Source organism: Athene noctua, chromosome Z, assembly GCF_965140245.1.
Source record: "Athene noctua chromosome Z, bAthNoc1.hap1.1, whole genome shotgun sequence".
In the NCBI taxonomy this organism is placed as follows: Eukaryota; Metazoa; Chordata; class Aves; order Strigiformes; family Strigidae; genus Athene; species Athene noctua.
The window spans coordinates 22,866,527-22,890,177 of NC_134077.1; the positions used below are offsets into that span (position 1 = coordinate 22,866,527).

General features: G+C 40.6%; 1 long non-coding RNA gene across 1 annotated transcript; it reads right to left on the reverse strand.

Annotated features, from left to right (window-relative positions):
• Nucleotides 1-14,353: 14,353 nt before the first annotated feature.
• Nucleotides 14,354-22,889, reverse strand: LOC141973661 (uncharacterized). The gene is made up of 3 exons (XR_012635585.1): nt 22,696-22,889; nt 17,502-17,599; nt 14,354-16,260 (listed from the first exon to the last, which is right to left on the reverse strand). It is a non-coding gene; the product is annotated as an uncharacterized LOC141973661 (long non-coding RNA).
• Between the last annotated feature and the right edge of the window lie 762 nt (nt 22,890-23,651).

Here is a 23,651-nt window from a genome sequence, read left to right on the forward strand (position 1 = left end):
TCCGTAAGATTGCTTATGGACTTTGATTACACAGTAAAAATATAAATTCCAAGCTGTGGTAATAGCCATCAGTTTGGTAACAAAATTCTGCTTGGGTGGGGGATGTGAGGAGGAATGGAATGCATGTTAATGCAGCAAGAGGTAAGGGAGCTGTGTGCTGGTGGAAAGGCTGCAAACAGGAATGAAAAGGAGTGTAAAAATGCAGTCAGCCACCTAGGCTTCTTCCTGCTATTTTTGTGAATACATTCTTTGTCCAAATGAGGAATGAGAAATTACAATGGGCTGTGTGGTGGCTGCTAGAGGTGTAGGAAGCATTGCTGTCACTGAAGGGGATGGGAGAGTCTCAGAAGATGGACCGGATGACATTTCAATGGAATTAACAGATGTGGTGTGGGATTTGCTGCTGCATACACAGGGTCACTCACTAGGGAACAAATGTTTTTGCTAGAAGGCTGTTTGCTGGCAACAAAAGAAAGTCTGGAGACCCTCTGCTGAGCATAAGGTAGCTGTAAATATAATGGATCTGTAGGGAAAAAAAAATGCAATCCTAGGTGGTGTCATTAGAGTTAGGGAAGTATTTTGTACGTGCCAGGAGGTGCAATGGTGAAGAAATCTCATATGGAAATGTGTATATATCCTGCCTTTAGTAAAGGTGCTCAGATGGGAGTCGGCTGGAGGGAGGTTCCTAGGACTGCCACGGCAATGGTAGCCTGCCCTAGGTGACGGGATCCCAGCTTCTTGCCTTCATGGATAATAACTACACCTGAAAAAAAACTGAGTGAGAAATTAGCAGCAAATTTGTTTTGACCAATGGAGTCAGGTGCTTTAACATCTACTCGTACTGTTGGGCACATAAACCTGTTTTTACATTTTGCTCAACCCGTTTTATGAAACAATACATTTTGATGCCTTAGCCTGGAGCATCAGGGTCTGTCCTTCACGTTCCTTCCAGCCTCGTTTTCCATGGGAACTGGATCCATAGGAGACTTTAAGTATGCTTAGAGCAGATCTGGCTTGGGGACAGCTTCCTTAATGGTGTAAGTCAGAACCTTAAGAGCTGTTCCTAGAAAAAAATGAATAAATATTCAACTCATACCATAAGAGGCAATCCCTTACTTAATGCCAGACTGTCAATCATCAATCACATTTGCTAAGAGACTAACAAGAACTATTTTATCAAAGAGGAAAATGTATATTTTTATCAACATTTGCAGAAAAAAAAGCCCCCAAAACTCATAATGTTGTGCAACTGTGAGCTGACATTCAGGTCCCTTCCAGTGCTGCCAGAGTCTGGCTGCAGCAGGCTGGGTACCACAGGTAACTTCATGGTAATATATTTAATCTGAGCCGTATCTAGAGAGATGGCAGTTACTGTTTTGGATGTGGTAGCCCTTGTCACAGCGAATGACTCATTCAAGACAGTGAGAGGGGGTTACTGTGGGGATGATGAAGGGACAAGACTGACCCTGCAGAGGAGAGAGTGATGTACATTGCCTTGTTAGGCATGTGCAAGAACACAGCATGGCTCAGAAGAGAGAGGAATTATTTGGGAATCCTCTTGAAAAGCACACCTGCAACTCAGCTAGGGTAAGTGGTCAAGATGGTTTATACTTCCAAAGTGTGTTTCCAAAAGCACAGGAATTTTCCCTTTTCATGCTTTGGCTTTACAGGGTCCAAATCTGGCTCAGACCTTTAGTATGGTGACCTGGATACACCATCCCTCTTGAATATTTATAAGAGAAATGGACTGATATTTCAACCTACTTATCTTGACCATACTGATAAAATTGTACCAGAGCATTCAAAGCCTTGGTAACAGTCTCAGGAAAGGCATCAATGTGCTGGAAGACCCCCTGCATTTTTTTAAAGGGTAAAGTGTCTCCTCTCACCAGCACAAAATACTTTGGAAAATTTTGAAAAAGAATGTTCTTCTGTAGCATTTGCATGCTTGCCTTCTCAATGGACATGTATGGTATTTAAATGAAATACCAGCCAGCACATGCAGTCCTGCAAGAAGCTGTGCTTTCTCCTGAAAATTTAGGAATGGCTTGCCTTTAGGCTGTTGTAAATGGTTAAAAGCTTTGTCTTATTGCAGTCATTCTTCTGGAATAGAGGAGTGGTAGCTGAGGTGTGATATTTCCCATCACATGAAAAATAAATATTTCTCATTGTGTGCATTGGGGTAACCTCAGTGTCCTTCAGTGCTGGCAAATAAAACACTGTTCAGAGTTGAGCTGAACCTCAAAAACTTCAGAATTGCCCCAGAAAAATTTCAGTTTGTTAAGGAAAGTTCTTCAAGGCTTCTCTGGGAATTCCACGCCCATCCCACCTGCTGACCAGGGAGGACACAGAGACCTCCCTCCTCCCCCTTATCCGGCAGGCATCTATCATGCAGAGTACGTTTTGGCTGCTCCTGTCTCTCCCATGGCTTGAGCCTGGGGTGCTGCAAGACCCTCTCATATGGGTCAAGCACTGCAGGTTGGGTATGTCCCTTGGAAAGGCACCATCTCCAGCATTTTTGGGCTCTGATTTGGGGAAGAAAACATTTTCTTCTATGAAAAAGATTTATTAATTAATTCAGGGAAGTCCTACAAACCTTTGTTACAAAAGCAGGCAGGTCAGATGATAATAATTGCCCTTATCTGCCCTTACATGATGCATTTGGTTTATATATATGGTGGGATTTATGTCACTTAATATAAAGAACTATAACCACATACATAATGAACGACAACATAAAGAGCTATAATCAAGTACATTGCAGCGTAGACTTGCAGGGTACCTGAAAGGAACTCCCTTTTAGAGATGTGGCTGCTTGAGCGGACCAGCTCCACTAAACCCAAACCAAAACTCTGATCCATCATGTTACTTCATGAACAAAGGACTGTCAATGCTTAATGACCCTCCACTGCTGACTCAGTGTCACTGCTTGCCAGAATTGTCATCCACAAGGAGATAGAGACAGAAAGGAGGCAGACAAACTTTGTAATTAACATCAGGTTTTCACACCAGTGTAAACACAAGAATCAAATGGGATTAGTGTATAGACAGAGTTACTAATTTAGTAGAGGAAAATGCTCATTTTTTTATGAGAAAATTCTCATGGAAAACAATTCTCATATGCCATGTCTAGCACTGAAAATACTACTTTTTGATGCTGTTCCGATGATTGCATTTGGCAAAGCACTCCGGAGCTGCAGAGATGATAACTTTCCCACTGAGCTTTTCCAACTACCAGATAGAGTACATAGTACAAGTAAGTACCAGATAGAGCACACAGTGTTACTACAGAATTTCATGGGACTGTTAAAATATATAGAAAGGAGATGATTCTTTATAAAAGTTACTGGGGTTTGAAACTGTTTGTGTTCCTAGTGACATCAGCCCTATTACTTACATGTAACTTTTCCTTACAGAGGCAGGTATTAGGCATTCAGAGGTCCACAGCTGCAGTCTGCAGTAATGCTGCTAAACTAAACACAGTGGTCTCAACTCACTATAGGATGAGCTCTTTTTGCCACCTTTGGGTAACTCTGGTGGAAAAAAGAGGCACTTTTCACAGCCTAAAAATAGGATAGCATTAAATGTAACATAATATGGTCTTGCACTGTATAGATAAATATATGCACAGTCATCCATTAATCAACCCTAATAGGTTGTGAAGAAATAATATTCCCATTTTATAGATTAAGAAACATAAGAAATGAAGTACAGAATAACATTTAGAAAAGGAAGGGGTTCCTAGCTCTTCTTTAATATATTATTTTTCAAAACAAAGGGGAGCGTCTGGGCCTCAGACCACCTATTAGAAGAGAGGAGCCCCGAGCAAAATACCTTGGAAGTTTATACAAAATTAGAAAGTGCCAACAGTGTTGCTCAAGCCCATCTCTATTTGATGTGGTTTAGAAAAGCTTTATTTTTCTTCAAAGGTCTGATAGTTTGCTCTCTCATTTCTCACTAATGAGACCTTCAGAAATGTAAAATACTTCTATAGGGAGTCTACTTCAGGAAATCTCTCTTCTTCCCAAGCTGGCTACTTGCACTGGTGGAGACAGAAACCACCTACAGAACTATGGGCACAGGTTTGGCTCCTGGTGACTCCACCACAGAAGTACTCTAAAATAGTGGTTGACCATGCATCATTGCAGTGATTTTTACATGTATGCAGTAGCAAATTCCACTGTCACAGTGGAGGGCAGGAGGAGGACTGGAGTCAGGCAGGGCTCCCAGCTCATCTTCGGCATGTGGTGATTCCTGCAATGTGGCAGTATTGGTTATTGCCCCCTTCCCATGCACGTGTGGTTGGTGGAGCTCACTGGGCTCCTGGGTGGAGACCTGTGCTCCTTCCGAGCAGCTCCTTGAGCCTATGGTCAGCTGCTGGTGACAGGCTTACCATGCCCACTGTTTCTTATCCTCAAAATACACTTGTTTTTCTCCAGATTGCTGATGACCTCTTGACCTAATGACCTTCCCTGCCTCCAGAAAAGGCAATGTGGGGTAATTTCTGGAACCTACGTCCAGTCCTCATTTTCCCCTGGTTTTTTTTTTCCCCTTGATCTTCTATTCCAAAACAGGTATTTTTACCTAGGATGTCAGCACTCTCTTGCACTGTTTTCCTCTATGTTTTGTCTGATAAGACATGATAAGTCTGATAAAACATGGCAGTACATCAAGCTGCACGCTGCAGAATACAGTGATACAGAGAGGAGCAGGAGCCTGAAATTTGTCTTGGTGTGTTGAAGCAGACTCCTCCTGCTGCCTCTGTGCAACCTCAGGGACTGGGGAGCAAATTCAAGAGAAAAAGGATCATGTAAAGGATTATAAAAGGATCATGTAAAAATAAAGCTAAAAAGATATAAGGAAAAATATATATATTAAAAGCTCAGCACACCTTCTAACATGACAGTGGGAAGACATTTAATGTCAGCAAATTCTCAAAGCAAGCTGAGGTTTGAGTCTCTGTGGCTGTGCTACTTGTCTCTGTATTCTTCTCCAACCTTCAAACACTGTTCACTGTGTTCACAGCACAAGTAATAATCAGACCAAGCAAATCAGTAAACTCACACAATAGCTCAGTGTTATGTCATTTCAGATCATGACTATGTACCCAGTAGGTAGGGGAGAGATAAGGGCTGACTTTTCTAAGTTGTGATGCATATGCACGTATGTGGATTGCAATGGAGTAAGCAGGTGTGTAACTGGGTGTAAGCTGTAAGCAGATATGTCACAGACATGTGACAAAGTCCTGATGCCTTCACGCTCACTGTCTACATCCTGCCCCCCACCCCCACTCCTCCACCCCCAGTCCATGGAGCCCCATGTGCGGATTTTGCCTTCTGCCTGTTCCTGTGAAGTTCTATGAGGCATCACCAGTTAAAACCTGGAAAATGCAAAAATATTAATGACAGGAACTGAAACAGTCCATTTTCAGTATTTCAACTTCCCCAGAATGACAGTGCAGAGGGATGCCTGCGTTGAAATGCTCCTCCTATTGTAAACAAGGTGCAAAGGCTGCGCTCAGTGATGTTTCCACTTTCCTTCTGAAGACCTGGAGATACTGTAATCAGATCATCTTCCTGGTGAAGTTAATGAGCCCTGGTTAACTTACTCTAAAGCAGCTGCAGAAAAGCAGGTTTGGCTTGGTTTTGCATCCAGATATGGTTCCATCACTTGCCCGAACAAAAGTGCAGGACTTGAGAGACTACCTTGGTTCTTTCTTCAGCTTTTTTTTGAGCATTCCAGGTTTTGCTTTCATCCTCCCATGCCCATGAAAATCAAACTTAAACACATCAAAGCAGGCACTAACAAGTGAAAAGGAAGAGCACGCACTTTCATATGCAATTATATGCCTTGTACATGAAGCGTTTGCTTCCCAATACAATTCTAAAACCATGGAAGCTTGCCAAATTCTACTGTATACTGAAATATTTTCTGGAACTAGAGAGGTAATTAGAATTTTTTGACTAGCCATCAGTGTGGTTACATAAATCTCAGGAAAGGTATAATTTATTTGTCTGTATAAATTTTTCTAGTATTATAATTAAATCTGTTCTGATAACATAAATTCATAGGCACATAGGACTGGAAGGTACTTGTTGTGCCATCACATCCAGTTCCTTACTTCTGAAGGTAACTCTATCATATAATGCCTGCTGCAAACTGCCCGATTAGTACCCTGAAGATAGCTTAATGCTCTGTTTTCTTTTTTTTTTCTTTCCCTGTGTTGTTGGACTCATAGGCTGTGGACTCACAGCTTGATAACAAGTGCTTCACAAAAAAAGAAATTGGGCTAGATTTGTTAAACATCTAAGTCTTGCAGCTAAGTTAAGGTGATCTACTAACGATGCAATGAAATGCTACCTGGGCAGTCATTATTCTTAAAACAAGAGCAGTCTAAGGTTCTACTACTGAGAGATACAGACCCCCTAAAAGTGTTGTGCTTATGTACAGGTCCTAAATCATGGAGCTTCTCTAACTGAGAGAACTATTAAAATAATGTACAGAGAGAGTCCTTGGATATGTGATTTGCTAAAAGTTGAAAGTATTGCACTATGTTTATGTGGTGTTATCGTGTAACCCTCAAAGCTTACGCTGCTCTACAGGAAAGCTTAGCAGCTTTACTATCATGACAAATGGTGCAACTGCATTTTTCTGATATATTTGGCTCTGCTAATATGACATTAAAAAATGCTTTAGATGGTGTTTGCAATAGTTAATACTTTTCACTGGCATAGATATAATTTTTAAGCTTTTCACCAAACACTATTGGCTGGGCACTATTTATAAGGGGCTGGCCTGAGTTCTTGAGGTTTCCTTCCTTTATTGATAGAGAGAAATGGGTTTCTCCAGACATTGTTCAGAGTAGTGCAGTTGTGCTCCCTGTTGTCATAATCCCTTGCAGGAGCCTTTCTGTGTCCAAACACAGGCTTCATGACTACCCATGAGCAGTGGTGACCATGATCAACATGCTTCCTCCTGGAAGGATGTATGCTCTGGTGTTTGGTGTGACAGAAAGACTGAGCCCGAGCCCAGAAGACAGAAATTTTCTCACTGCTTACAGAACTGCAGGACCAAGCTCTATGTCCTGCTATTGATTACTTGCAGCATACAAGATTTTTCATTAGCTGAGCAACAGTATGACAGAGGTGAAATCCTTGTCCACTGAGAAACACACAGAAGCACCTACCTATCTTTTAGAGGAAGCACCCTCATTGTGCATACAAGCTTACATAAAAAGCCATAAAAGAGTGAAGGAAATTTCCAAAAAGCCATGTCTACAAAGTAGTCCTACCACAAAAGCACACCTATCTCTTGCAGCCCAGCACCGTCATGGGCATTTGGGATTCTGTAGAGTGTACACAAATTGTCATTTGATCTCATTTCTGCTGCCCACGCTGTATTAACCTATTTGTCCATATTGCAGACAAACCAGGGTTTTTCTAGGAATGTGTGAAAGGCTGCCAAGGCTGAAATGAGAAGAGAGTTAGGCAGCTCAGCTCTTTTCTTCTTCCCTCTCACTTTTTTCTCATTCAGAGTAGTCCAGACTCTGTATTTACTCATGGGGAAAGGTGGGAACACAAGCTAATGAGAGTCATGGTGGGTGCTTGCAGAACTCTGAGCTCTATGGACATGTTGTCCAGGGCGGTCTACCCAGATCCAACACCTACAAACAAAAAAAACCTAATGTGTTATCCTCTTTACTGGGTACACAGAAAATCTAAAAAATACTAAAATTACCACAAAATACATGCAGGTCATGGTTCACCCAGAAGGCTTGGTCTCTCACTTTTGGATTTGTACTGGAAATGGAAAGTAATAAATCTGGTTTTGTGGGTCATTCAATATGCTAAGTAGGTGGTAGCTGGAAAATGAGAGAAGGGTAAAAAAACCCAAAACTTTTCTGTTTACTGAAATATGTAGATGTCTCCATCCAAGGAAAAAAAAAAAAAAAAAAGATGTTCACATGCAACTCCAGGGGCTTATTAATTAGGGGCTAGAGGAAGGGAAATATGTAAAAGTTCAGTATCTTAATGTTTGAAGGTACCAAAATTTCTCTTGGGTCTTCAGTGACTACTGCTCAGCTCTTTATCTTCTGGAAGTTCAGTAAAATATCTTATTAAATTCCAGACCTGATATGTATTGCAGTGCAGAAGCAGCTGGTAATTTTGAAGGAATATTTGTGTTAACTGCTGTGTTCTGTGGAGACTTAATATAAAGAAATGTATCCAGGAACTCAGTTCGCTATATTGGCAATGGGAATTGGGAGCGTCACTGAAAGGAGCTGCCTCTTATTCATTTCTTAGGTTTAATTTTATTAACAGATGCAAATGATTTGTTAAACAAATATAAAACAAAAAGGAGAATGAACTCTGTGTCATCACTGGGCTCTTTGGTCTAAACATCCCACTAAAAATAACAAAAAATCCCTGGCACCAGGTGTCTTTTATCTTGGATTTACACTACATTGTAATGAAAGGCCTTGGAAGGAAATGGCTAAAGAAACCACCTTAAAGCTTCAGCATGTTCATGTCAGTCACACGCTTCCTTGAAAGCCAGGTCCCTGTTTAAGGTCTAATGTGTTTGGAGAGCAAAAAGAGCTGTGTCTTATTAGGCAGAATCCCTTTTATACACCGAGAATCGGATCAATTTGACCCTGATTTTCTCTCTCCACTTTGTTGTCCCACCACTTAAAACAGCTGGCCTTTGGCACTATCTTAAGGAAGGGGCTGACTGAACTGTAGGTCTGACACTTGTCAGTTGTGGATTACATTGGCTTCAGTCAGTCATGTTCACACATAAATGAGCCATGACAGAGATAGACTGGTGAATAGGAAAAGCAGTTTTACTGTGGGTAACCTTCTTGTGTAAATGCAACATATAATAAAGTCTGCTCCTCAGGAAAACAGCCTTAAATACGTAATGGGGTGATATATTATCTCTTTTGCTAGAAGGAACTTTCTGTTTTGAAATGGGTACCTTGTGGGGAGAAACAACAAAAGGGCTACAATTATAAACACTGCTTCTGTGCTGTAATGTGAGATAACAAATGAGGCTCTTGCTCGTGAACAGGAGATGTTGCTGCATACAGAGAATTGCAGTGGCATCGTTGTGACATCAGTTCTTCCTTAGAGAAAGGTGACGCACATCTTAAGTAAAATAGCAGAACTACAAATCCCCTCCCTTTTCTCTCTTTGGGTTTTTCTTTCTTTCAGCTTGGCTATAAATCAGGAATCTCAAAAAAATCTTCCTTTCAAGCCAGAGTGGAAAACACAATTCAAGTGCAGAGCCCTTTAATTAGAAAAAATTAAAACCAATATAAGCTCATTTCTATCCATGTAATGTCACTACAACTCTGCTGTGTGTAGTGTGGAAAGAAATTAAAAAGAGAATGGAAGGAAGGAAGCGCTTTTTCCTAAAGCAAATACAACTCCAATGCACTTTCAAAACAACTTGCATGAACGTCTCTCCCATAATATTTTTATTTACGGCCCCTAAGTTTCTAATTAAATTATAATTAATACTATCACTAGAATTGTCTCCCATCCTCAGCTCTTCATAGCTTTGTCACCTTGATTAATGCATAGTAATTTATTAACTTATTTAACAAGATAAGGTGCCTCATGACAAATGAGATTAAATTATCCCCATAACAGACTCATTACTGCAAAAAAGGAGTTTTAAACTTAATAAAAATTATCCTCAATAATATTAAAGATTTTTCACTGGAACCTTAGAAGATGGAAGTAGGATTTTTGTTTGATTTATAATATATGGAGTTGTATAAAGCATTGTGCTGGTTTAGGCCCTGCCAGGACCGGAGACCACGTTGCTGTTGTCCTTTCCCCACCCTCGGACCGAGTAGGGCACAAACCCCGGGGTTGAAATAAGGAGAAATTAATACAACAGTGTAATAAATAACGATCTGAACAACAACAAACAGTAATAACAGTAAACAAGACAAAAGCTATACAGAGAAATACCGCAGTGAACACAGCCAGCCTGCCGTGTGCTCACCGTGACCAAAGCCACAAAGGAAAGCTTCCCGCACTGCCCCACCGGACCTGACATCAGCATGGTATGAATAACCCAGCTGGAGAGCCCTTCCCCCTGCTGGGGAAACTTAACCCTATCCTAGCTGAACCAGGAAAGCATCTATTAATAAAATTAATAAACATAAACATAAAATTTATATGTTCATTTAAGCTTGATCATTGCAATGCTTCTGTAGCTCTGGGTGCTTATTATTTAACTTTTGCTGTATTTATGAAGATAATTAATGTTCTGATCAGACAGGGACTAAAATTCCCACTAGAATGAGATAATTAGGGGTATAAATAACATTTAGGTGTTGTAGTTTACTTTTTTAATCAATTGCTTTATTTTCCAACTAAACCCGATAAAGAGGAAATCGGAGTTTACCTGGGGGTTATGATGACATTGAATGAAACAATCTACAGTGGAGCTGGCTGGGAGGCTGTGCTGGGGACTGCTGGGTTCTGTCTGGCGGAGAGAGGTGCAGGGTTGTGGGACTCCACTGCCCCATGCCAGCAGGGCTGGTCTCCCCCTGGAAATTTCAAATCCCACCTCTTTCCTTCCCATCCCTGCTGAGAGGGGAGTGGAGATGCCGTCTAGCATCCCGCAAGAAAGCCTCCCTGCCATGGAGGCAAGAAGGATGGAAGCACCAAGTTTGCGGGTAATGAGGATGTTCATAATGAAGCCGTGCTGAAAGCTGCAGCCTGCTGTCAGGTTGCGAGGGATGGGGAGATGCCTCCAGTCGCAGGAGCCCCTCTAACATGCAGGTTGCTGGACTCCCAGAGGAACGTTGGATTTTTGAGCTGCGGTTCTTCTGCTATTTGATTTCCACAGGCAGGAAGGGTTGAAACCGGCTGGCAGGCAGCAGTTCACAGCATTTACTCCTAGAGCTTCCTCCCTCCCTTGCATTATTTTCATAATGCTATATTTATTTATTCCAATTTCCTTTGACAAGGACCTCCCTGTCATTCTACTATGTGTGCATTAAACAACATGTATAGAGCATATAAAAATAACAAGAATGTAGTAATTTAATTGGGAAAGCAGAGTCACCCCTCCTTTCCCTTTATTCCTGTACATTTCTCAACAGGGAGCAGAGATGATGGGAGCAGTCTCAGGTGACAGCAATCACATTGGAACTAAGAGGAAGATATGTTCCTGAGTTGAGGAGATGTGGAGAAGACACTCACTGTTCACTGTTTTGCCTGAGAAATAAATCAGCTGATACTTCAGGGAGCAAAAAATCCACCATGGCCTGATAATTTGAAGTATGTTTTTACAAGTTCCTAACCAGCGCATGCAAGGATCAGTTGCACATCTAAAGAGTTTTTGAGATCAGATATTAAATGTAATTTTGCCATCTATGAGGTTAGTCCCTATTCAGGTAAATAAAGGTCACCTTTCAGAGTTTTTTGTCCTCCGTGACCTGGGTTTTACTATGTAATATGACCCAGTAAAGCTAATTAGTATGATGGTCTTTTTGCTAACCTCTGACGAATATTTGCAGCAAAATGACACTTTCTAGCTGAAGAGCCTTAGGACATAAAAAGCAAAAGTACATGGCAGCTTAAAATTAAAAACCAATGACAGTGGTCTCTGTAGAAAGTACTCAACAGCCCATACTATTCTTGCATTTCTTCTGAGGTAAGTCAGCTTTGCCATATTGTCATTTAGGGCCTTCTCTTTCTTTTGTCTCTTTGTACTATCCCCTATTGGGTTTTTATCTTGTGAAAACTGAAAATGGGTGATGGCAGGTTGCTGTGCAGACAGTGGTCAAGCTTGACAGGGCACAATCCCCAAAGGCCTTTGCCCAGGTTCATTTAAGAGTTTGGTAATGGTTGCAGGGTCTGGGCTAAACCCAGATTAAATAAGTACATCTTCTTGATTCCTGCTATTCAATAAATCAAAACATATGACTCTTCAGAGAAGAAAGAAGCAGAGAAAAACACAGCAGTGATGAAGAATGAGGCAGTGTTTTGCAGGATTATTATGCCATAATGAATGCTTGACTGATTCCTGACTGCATGAGAGGGCATGTTGGCGACTGTGCAAATCGGTCAGAGGACTCAATTTCTCCCTCTGTATGTGAGCGTGGAAGATTTCTATCCTGTTACCTCTTCATCCTGCTCATGGGGACTCTGCAGAGATCTTTCACTTTGCAGTCGGTCCCTCTGTGATGTTTATGGGTTGCTATGACAGCGAGGATAGCTTGAAGGACCTTCACCAGTCTGGAGTCCCTTTCAAAACCTTGACCTTCAGGGCCAAAAACGTGGCTATGGAAAATTTCAAGGATTTTGAACCTGTGCTGAATTGGGTAGCCTGAGGCAAGAGATTTCTACAAGTAACAAAGAAGTTATCCTAGATCCAAATGGAAAAAGAGAGAAAAAAGTACAAAATGGGTTTGAGACAGTTGGAACATACAAAGTCGTGGAATTGGTTCCGGGGGAAATGTCATTAGACATACAACTAGGAATGATGGAGGATTAAAATTATTGAGATCTGGTTTAAAATCTGATTCATACAATATGAAAAGCTACTTACAGGTTGATCTTAAAAATTAAAATTAAAAGTAATACAGCTTAGATGCTGATTCCTAGCCCTCCTGTTCCATCTGAACAGAAGACTGACAAGAAGCTAGAAAAGTAAAGTATTGCTATTAATAAAAGAACCAGCCCCTAAAAGACACCAATAGATGTTACAGAGGATGTTTAATAGAACAGGATCTAATAAGGAGAAAGTCCCAATACCTTTTTTGAACTAAAACTCAAGATTAAACCTTTGGGTAACATTTCTCAGGTTAGAACAATAAACAGTATTGTTATTTTACTTGCAGATCTTTACAGCTTCTTTCCTCATCTACAATACTTTTACTATATTTACTATACCAGTCTTAGATCTCTCTTGACTAGCGGTTGTCAACGTTACACAATTTTGCTGTAGTGTGATTGATCTTTCTGTATAATAGCTCCATCTTGAAATATTTAGCTTCTTGCCCCAGTAATTCCTGTGAGAATGTTGTTTAACCACCTCTGTCCCCTGGGGAAGACTCTGTCTTATTTCCATCTTACCTCTATTTCTGCCAATCTTATACACATGTTTTCGTCCCAGCATTGTCCATCTGCTTAAATAGCGTTTCCCTATCTCTCTGTTTACAAACGGCTGGCAACCTCCCTTAGCCTTCATTTCTGCCACATTTCACAGAGGCATGTACCTTGCTGGTGGTTCAGATTCAACCCCTGCTTTTCTGATAGCAAAGGTCCTTTCTTTTTCTCTAGTGTGTTGTTCTCAGTCAACATTACCTTATGTTTTCCTGCCAAAGTTCCTGTCATTGATATCTCAGCAGATGACCTTCATTCTGACTATAAATTTAATCCTAATTGTATTGCAGTCATCCCCAAGATCATCCAGTGCTTCTGAGATGATGTTGTGATCCTCATCTGTACTGATGAAGCCTCCCATCTTAGAGATATTAGTGAATTTAATTAACACAACACTAAATTCTGCGACATGTGTCCATGTGTGTGCATGCCTGTGCGTATACATGTTCGCTTGTCTATATACATAGAGAAAAAATAATAAGACATTTTTTAAAAAATACAAGAATTTCCAGTATAAAAATCCAGAATGGGATTTTTCAGTGGGTTCGTAAATTACATAGCTTAGTCCTATGGAATTTCATACTGAGGTGTCTGACTTCCTTACTCTCTCTTAAAAATCTTAACCTTAAAGAAAAGAAAATATATTTATATATCTATATTTATAAGTGCAAGCCATTATTTGTAAGGACTAAATTTGCCTGGACTGATTTAACTAAAGGTGAGTTTGAATCATTAAATGACATTTAATCCTTAATAATTTTCTTATATTTTCTTGATAAGAGTAACCTGTGAAATTTCACAGGGCAAGGAAATGTATGGCATCTAACTGCTGAAAGAATTGCATTCCTACCAGCAAAACTGGTGCATGGTTACCTTGGAGAGCAGAAAACTGTTGTCACTTCTCACTCAGTTGATAGATAAGATGTAAAGTTAAATTTCAAGGTGGAGAAGCACCCAAGAGGTTGCTATGATTCCCTTAATACATGAGATATCTTTGACACCACTGCATAGGTTCTGTACTTTTTATACAGCAGAGTTGAAAATGCATTAAATGCTTAAAATATTTATTGGTTCTGGGACAGGATACAACATGACAAGAAATAAGACCTTTTCATACAGTGCTACAACATATGGAAATTGAAACTGTATTTTTTCCCCCACTCATAAGCATTATGCAAGTGGCAATTTTTCTTTGAAGAATTAAAGTACAAAAATGCTCTGGCAATTGAAAGTTGCAGGTTTGCAGAATCAGTTAATATTTATTCTGTTTTTAAATAAGTTACTGTATGAATTGAGGAAACAATATTGCTAGCCACTATTTCTTTAGTACATTCCAATTTAATGTCAGCCGCTAGGTAAGATGTAACAAGATATGTCAATTTTACTACATCAAACTAGAGAACAAGAGACTTTCCTGTCAGGAGAGGAATGAAAATTTTGTGTACGTGGAAAGGGGGTGGTGGAGTCATTCTCACTGCGTGCTGTGTGCGCTAACACGGTGTTTAATTATTTAAGCGGGCTGAGGAAAGGCACTGAATGCATAGCTGTAGATACCTCTGTTAGCAGCAGAGTAGGCGCAAGGGGACTGCTGTGAGTGCAGCTCCAGTGCACTTGCTTCAGCAGTGATCTGGGAGACTCCTGGTGACGGGTGGTTCATTCTCCATGCCCACTTAACCCTCCATCTCTGTTCATGTGTCATCAAAGGTGGGACAGTTGATGCTCCTCATCAGTACACACAGACCTGTGATTGTTGTCACATGTGCAGGCATCGCATCCAACCCCAGCTGTGCTTCAACTGTGAAAGAGACATTACCCATCTCCTGAGGCATCACCTTCTCCATCCTGGACTGGAAGAAACACACAGCTGCATGCCAGGGCTGCACAGCAGAGCTGCAGCACAACAACAGGGGAGCCACGCTGGCTGACAGAGAGTGAATATGTTAGAGGTGAGGGCCAGGTCAAGATGCCCTGGGCTTTAAACAGGAAAGTATCAAGAGACTGGTATCAATTGCTGTAAAATTTGCATCCACATCAAACTGTAATTGAAGCAGTTTCATTTTTCCAGTGCAGAAAATTATAGTTTTTGTGTGTTTGCATGCATGGATGTGTAAATACAATCACAAAGGATTGTCAGGGACTCCGGGAAGTTATAAATCAGAAAAAACATTACTGACACTTAATCAGTCTTTGTAATATGCTCTGTGACTCCATTAAGAAATTAATTCTAACTGGAAAATGAAAATTCCTTGTATTAATGTGTTGTACTCTGTAGGTTATAAGTTGCCATCTGCTGACTGCAGGTGTGTTAGTTCATGGGGAGTTAATGGCACAGGTATATGGCAGGACCTTCTTTTGCACTCAGCTTCTTGGTCTCCTTCATAATGGAAGATGGGAGGATGTGTGGCATATCCTGGGACTCTGAATTTAGTCCTTTGGCCTCATAAATATATCTCATACCACCCCTTTCATGACTTTATCTTGATCCGTCCTAGAGCCAGTTAGATTTCTTGCTCCCAGTATTTTTACTAGAAGTTTGTTGTAGAAGGTCACTTCTCAGATAGCAAGTAACCTCCTTTTAATTTTCAGTCTGTCGGTATTTATGGCCACTTGATACCCATTGCTCCCCTTCCAACACATCATTTAGCTCATTCCCTGGTACCTAAAAGTGGCAGCTCTAGTCCATTTTAGCCTATATTCACTAGACAATTTGTATTTGCCTCCACTCCCCAAAGGCTGTTCTGTCACCTAGTGCTGCCAGTTTCGCTTATGTTTTTCTGTTTTAACTCATGTTCCTTGAGCCACAGCAGCCAGAACTCTGTGTGAATGTTGTCTCCCCAAGGCCTCATCTCGTGGCACCACTGCTCCTTGGTTTGTATTTGTCTTTCTTGTGGAGCCACACAGTAGTAGTAGCAGCATATAGACATCCTCAGAGAGATCAGGGTATCTAAATCTTTATCCCATTATATCATCTCCAGCTGAGGAACTCCCTGTTTTTAGCAGAAATTTGTATCATTCTTGATCTTGCATTTGAATGGTTAAATTTAATCCTGTTTTGTAGTCTCAATCTCACTTTTCACGGATTTTTTCCTTCTTGGTTCTCTGATTGACATTCATTCCACAGCTCTGCTTTCTGTGAAAAATAAGTAAGAGAATGAATTAATATCTGCTCTGAAATGTATTGATAAGAGGCTGCATTGGAAAATATCTGTACCTGTAGTTGTCTTTCATAGAGATATTTTATCTCTCTTTTGGCTAGTTTAATGCATATCTTAAAATTTGACTCACTCCTATTTTCAACATTCTATTTAATAGTTTCTCATGTGACACAATATTAAATAATAGGTAAATAATGCATTTTACTGAGATATAGTCCAGATTTGATCAAGCTTCTTTTTAGAAAAATCTACTACTTCAGTAAAACAGGATTCCTGTTGTGATTCACCTTTCCAAAGTTTCTGTCGCATGGTCTTTCGTCTAAAGCCTTTAATAATACTGAAGTGAGTCTAACAGTCTTGTTCAAGACCTTTTTATTCTGTCCTCAAATACAGGGTCTATGTATGCTGTTCTGCAGTCATGCAACATTAATTTAACTGGAAAGATTTATAAAAACGTCCTCAGTCCTGAACCTGGAATTTCACATGCCAGGACTTTCACTGCTTTTGATGGCTATTGATTACTACCCATCCCCTCCTTGGCTTGAATATATTAAATGATTTAAATTTGATTTCAATCCCAGCTGTGGTGATCTTTGTTCCCAAATCTTCATTTCCATTAGCCATCCTGGTCTTACCTCCCAACTCAACACCTTCTTTCTACTGAAACTACAACAAACTATTTAAATTTGAAGTTATACTTCCCTGTTTTTTCCCATCTCTAACTGCAAAGCAAGCCCACTGTCCCACCCTTTTTGCCTCTTTATTTATATGACTAATGCACTTTTCCTAGTTTTCTTTGTAAGTTGTAGCTAAACCTGAATTTTGAGCTCCAAGAGGTGCTTTTCCTAGTAGTTCTTTTACTATTTTGGATGTTCTTTGCTTACTCCTAATACCTTTTTGAAAATGGCAGCTTATCCAGACATTTCTCAAGTCTTACCAGAATTTTTTTTTCCTTTTTTTCTCAGTTCCAATAGTTTTTGTATCATTTACTTAAGAGTATTCCTGGATTCCACACCAATTTCTTCAGAACTTCAGATTTATCAACAACTTGTTTGGTTTATTTTGCAGTTTTCTTTTTAAATAAACAGTGTTCTAGACATATTTTTGTTTAACTCTCCATTTTATTTAAACTAAATATCCTCATGTTCTGTCAACCTGATTCTATCTTCTATGGTCTATTATTCTACACTTTTCTGAGTACCTAGCACAATCTTACCTGTAGCAGGTTCAGTGGTTATTTGGCAAGGTATTTGTCAGCCATCATGTCCAAGAATAAGTAAGCTGTACCATGAGTTGCCACATTTACTTCTTAACCTACATATGGGAGGTCAATGACATAACAGTGATACATCCCTGGTAGTGTTTTCCTCTATAATAACTTTATAGAGATAATAATACATTTCTAAATCTGACCCTGTAGCTGACAGCAAGTACTATTCTAGGAGAAGTTTGGAATTTGATGCTTTAATATAAATCAAAATTTCACAAGCTGTTCAGCTGTTCTCAATATCCCCATCCAACAGTTCAGCCAAATTCCGTTCTTTCACAGAAAATAAAGCCTCTTTGACCAATGTTCACACTCTTTTTCGTACATTTCCTTTCACTGTACTGTTCATCCATTGAGGATCCTTGGCTTGTTGCCACATTTTTCCTGTTTTTTGGTTTTGTTTTTTTTTTTTTTTTAAAAAAAAAAGATTTTCTGATCCTTGTATGTCAGAATCCAAGGAGGAGGTTGTCTATCTCCTGCCCTCCTTCTATTCCAAGTCTTTTAAAGCGGACACATATGTCCAGCCAAATTTCAGCTACTTCACAAATGAGAAGATGAGCTATCCAACAGAGCATCCAATAGACTCTTCAGGGAGCTGCTGTATAAATAAATAAATAAATTACTAGCATAATATTTGCTCCTGATGTCACATCATAGATTACTTTGGTAAGGTAAGACCTGCTCAGCTTGATCTTACAGTCTTTTGCCTTGCTTAAATGTCACACAGTGACATTACTAATACAAAAAGAGATGTCAGAAGTGGTTATAATTAGATAACATTATGCAGATTACAATATTTCTGTCTAAAATGCTCATGGAGAATGCTGGCTCAAATCCACCCCAGAATAGACTGCCTTTCTGTGCTACATGGCAGATTATATGAAATATACATTCATCATTATATGATGGCACATTCAAAAAATATTGTCATCAAAATGGCAAAAAAATGATAATTTTACTATTTTATTGTACCAATTGTGCAAATAAAATATAACTTTTTCAGTTTTTCTGGTGATCTCTTTGACTTTTGAAATCACATAATCTTGACATAAATAATGGTTCATTATTCTCTAACAAAGGCACCTAGGAAATTAATCTACAACATTAAGACTCTGAAAGACAAGCTCTGGAAAATATTGCTGCAGAGGTCTAGGAAGTTACTACTGCAGTTGTATTTTTGTCTTTCTTGCTGGAAGTTAGGTTTGCAGTAGCAGAGTGGGTAGGAAAATGTGTGTCCTCCTACACTGGCTGCTCAAGGGCATGTTGCCAGTGTGTTTGCTTAACCTGCTGCGAGAAGTGCATTAAGTCACATGTTTTTTTTTCTGTCGGCTATGCAAGGTGTGCTACTCAGCAAGGAGTGGCAGCAAACAGCTGATGAACTCATAACATCATGCAGTGGTCACCTGAGTGACCATATCAGATACCCAACACCTAGCTGCTAGACAAGGACTTACATTTAAAGCATGAAAGTCTGGAAATGTTTGCAATTTGCAGACCTGCTGGATATGTTTTTGATTTTGAAGAGAGCCTCTTTTTTTTGTTTATTTACGTGAAGGGTTGCTTTCAGTTCTGATCCCATTAAGACAAAAGCTCTTTCTATGTGCTATTGGTACTGTCCTCATACAGTTTGCTTAATGATGACAGACAAAGCTATTTTTTGTCCCATAAGATCTAGGAGATACAAACAGAAAACAGACAGTGCCTTGGGAAAAACAGAGACAGCTCTTAAATATGTCCCCCTATCTTTGTAGAAAATATTATTATGGAAATAAATGCTTGCATACTTGCCAAATCTAAGACATCTGCGCTTTTTTTTTTTTCTTTTTCTGTATAAACTATTTTCTAACATTCAGTCCTAAAAATTCACAATCGTCAGCCTCTGAATACATCCTGTCTCACATCCCTTTCTGTATCTATTCCTGTTCAAATCCTGTATTGAGGACAAATACTATTCATCATCAGCCACATTCTTTTGGCACATATGCTGGTACCAAAGAATGGTAGAACAGTCTCTGTATAGCTTCTGTCAGAAAATATTAATTCAGAAAGGAACAGCTACTGCATCATTATTTCTGAATGGGTACCTTTCTTTCCTATCAGCCTTTGGGATTGAAGCACTCATAAACTTCTCAACATGGGTGCATTTATCAGGCTATTTTAATTAATCTGCTGGCAGCTACCAGCTTATCATTTTGTCACAGGTATCACATGCCCTGCCTAACTATTTTAAGTTGTTGCTGAGAGCATCTCTGTGTGTAGCGCCTGTTCCTTCAGAAGAGATCCATGGCTGAGGCAATCTCCAAGAGCATCCCTGGGACTGGAGTTGTGCTGGAATCTGGGAGTGTATGAGATCTTCCAGAAGGCAAAGGTGGGAGAGCAGCCTGTTCCCTGCTCTTGGGCTGTGTGCCCAGCCCTTCATCCGCTGCTGCAGCCACAGCAGTGGAAGAAAACATGGGAAGACAGCCTGAGAGGAGGGAAAAGGCTGCTCTCCCACCTTGCATATCTCCAGGTATGGATGATGAAATAATATCTCAGGGTTGCAGCTTGAGCCAGGATCAAGTTGGGGGGTTTTGTAATGCTGGTGTAGAGTAGCCACTTTCAGCCTTTTTTAATTTCTGTGCAGAGAAATATGGGTGAGGGCAGGGATGTCTAGTGGTCACACTGTTGTCAGTTGGGGAGGTGGGAGACAGCCCCCCGATGGCTGACTGGTGACTTCCCTATGGCTACAGGTCAGATGATACCCTGAATGCACCTCTGTTGCATTCCTCTTGTTGGGGTCCAGCAGATGAAGGATGAAAGCTTACTAGATGGCCTGTAGTAAAACCTCTCTAGAACCATGCTGATGCCCTGGCTTCTATGCTAATTTGGTGTTACCTCTTTTTGCTGCAGTGAAGTTTTCTTCTCCCACAAACCCATGAGGCAGAGCTATGTATATGGAGAAGTACAGTCTTTTACGGTTAAGCCTCAGTAAATCCAGAACTGATGGAGAACAGTTTTAGATTAGGTGTATTAATTTGGGACCCTTAACTGTTGAAGCTCATGGAAACCACTAGTCATCACACAGCAGGTAACACATGCCACCAGGGTATGTAGAGATTAAAAAAGACTGGTAGACTTAAAAAAGACAGTTAGAGAAATGAGTGTCCTGCAATGGTATGTCCAAAAGACAAAGAGCTGGATTCACTTTCCAAATTTCCAGAAAGTCTTTGCCAGCAGCCAGCTTTCTAGATTCTGATGGGTGTCAGCTTCCCAGGCTCTCTCCTCAGTCTCTCCTTGCTCCATTGAGAGTAGAAAAGAGGAACATCAGTGAAATACTTCCTGAAACAAAACACTAAGAGCAATGGCTGAGGCAGCTGGCATATAAAATGTGGTATACTTACTAGCTCCATCTGCAAGATTCCTTACATCTTCTGCAGAGAAACGCTGCCACCCATCCATTAGGACTTGTATACAGCACCACACAGAACCTGCTTTTAGTTAAAGTGATGCAACTTCTGTATGTTTATTTTGTTAAGAAAGTCTTCAAATGTGTTATATTTTAACTTGTATCTGTAAGTTCACCAGTGCAAGATGGACTAAGATAAGCAAGGTTTTAACTGATAATCAGTGTCTACATATTCACGAATGACTTTGTATCAGCTAAATTAAGATAATGCAGCCTTATGCAACATAATTTATACCTTTAGTCATGTTATAAATAAATTTAGACTCGCCAAGATTTCAAACTGAATAGCAGCGTCTTTTATACTTCTGTGCCACCGTATTAACCAATCCCCTCTCGTCAGATGATTGTCCTGCCCTTTTTCCATTGGGTCCTTTGAGATGCTTGGGTCTTTGTCCTCCTCCTTGGGTGTCTTTTGAAAGTCTCGAAGCCTTGGTCTCTTGGCGCGCTTTTCTCCTATTGGATCTTTTAAAAGCCTCAGGATCAGATCTTTTGGCGGGCTTTTCTTCAAGCAGCAGTTACAGGCTATCTCTAGGTGGGGGGGTTCCGAGAAGCCGTTACATATTATCTCTAGGTGAGAAGCGATTGCATACCAGCTCTAGGTGGGGTTTCTGAGAAGTGATTGCATTGTTTCAAGCTAATTTTATCCATAGATATTCAAACATTCATCATAATTATAATAGGGTTATAGTGATCACAAATCATTTCAGATCCACACAGGGTACCATATTCTATTTTTACAATATTTTAGACAGCAGGATATTATGGTTTAACATTTACAAATCATTCAAGCGTAACGTACCCGCCTTGCTTAACTTAGCAAATTAGTTACAATAGTTTATTACAGTCACAACAGCACAACTTTGGGATTGTTAGGGATGAGATCAGATAAAGAACTGGTAAATTAAATGTATTTGGGTTTCTAAAAAGCTTGTTACTATCCATTTCAAGAGCCTACTATGGAGTCTAATTGTGGAGGAAAAGACAATGTTCTGTCATGGTTTCGAAACTGACAGAGACAGAGGTTAATGAAGATAAAGTAATTTCCCAACAGGAATGGAGAAAAACATGAGGATACTATAACTGATATCATGACATGACTTGTTTGGTTTTCTTCTATGTACTGTAAGAACCATTTTGAGCCCTGCTTGGGCAGAGATAATGTGTTGATCAAGGAGTGCTACTATTTTTATTTTTTTTTTCAGAAAATTACGGTGTTAATTTCCACCCTGCTACTTTGAAAGGGTTTTCTTCTTTAAAATAAATAAATAAATAAATAAATAATCAATCCCATTGTTCAGTGCAGGTCTATCAAAAATCCTTGCAAAAACTGGGGCTAAAAGTGGAAGGAGAAACTTGAATATCAGATTTTGTCTCCCAGTATCTCTGTACCTTCTGCAGTTCTGTCTTTTCTCTTTTTGCCACTGAAAATAGATGAATAATAATATAAATATATATATATATATATATATATATTTATATGTTTCCAACCAAAGGTTCTTTAAAAAAATCCATCAGGTTCTGTGTGTGGTAATCACGGATAACCGAGTGGGAGAAGGAACGGGCCCCTTCGCCACGCTGCTGACCCGCTCTGCCGCTGTGAGCAGGGCTGGGTCCCGCCGCTTCAGCCAGTATCGCCACCTCGTACCTTGTCTTGCAGGGGAGCCTGACCCTGTGAACTGCCCGAAAGCACCGACTCACCCGTTTCACCTCCCCGCCTGGACGTGGGCTGGGGCCGCTTCTCTCTGTGGAAGGGGAAGGGAGGGAGGGGAAGGGAGTTGCTCTCGTGTTCCCTCCTCCTCCCCGAGCCGCGCGGTGCCGCTGCCCGGCGCGTCCCCGGCTCCCAGCCCGGGTCAGCCCCGGCAGAGCAGGTCTGCAGGGTCAGCCGGTGCCGCGGCATCGCCGGTGCGGCGGGGACGGGCGAGGGGCGGCTCTGCGAGGGTGGCTCCGCGGCTCTGCCGCTCACCAGCGACCCTGGGTGAGCGACGGGGCCTGCGCCCCCTCGGGCGCACAGCGCTGTCTGGAACGACATCGGGGACGACCTCGGAGAGAAGCACGAGTGAACAGCTCAGATAACCTGATAGTAGAAGTGAGCAAATAATTTGTAATGAATAATGTATTGATGGTTTGCATTTCTTTCTGATTACAAATCATCCACGAACAAATCATAATTTATCAAATATTCGCTTTTCAAAACACCAAATTGCTGTGAATAATTCATGAGGTACAACTTGTTCCTGTGTTACTTGTTTTAAATATTTAGTATTCAAAGTATGAGTTGTTTTGATTGAACACGTATGCCATGTGGTGCAGCTCTGTTATACCCAAGCATGATCCCACACCCTCAGTCAGGTGTGTGGCAGGGGTGGTGGCGGCGGTGCACTTGGGCAGCTTTCTGGAGGATTTCCTCCAGTGTCGCAGCTCTCCTCCACATACCTGATGAAAACCACAGAGGGGATGGAAACAAACCTAAGCAGCCATGACCAAGTCACAGCAGAATTATTAGCAGCTTTCCTCAGTGTGCAAGTTGGGGACACATTTAGCTTTTTACTGTCAGTGTCCGTTCCAGTCCTCATAAGAACATTCAAAAACTTCTCCAATGTAAGGTAAAACCGGCTTGAATCACCCCCTTGCCCCCTCTATAAACCTTGCATTAC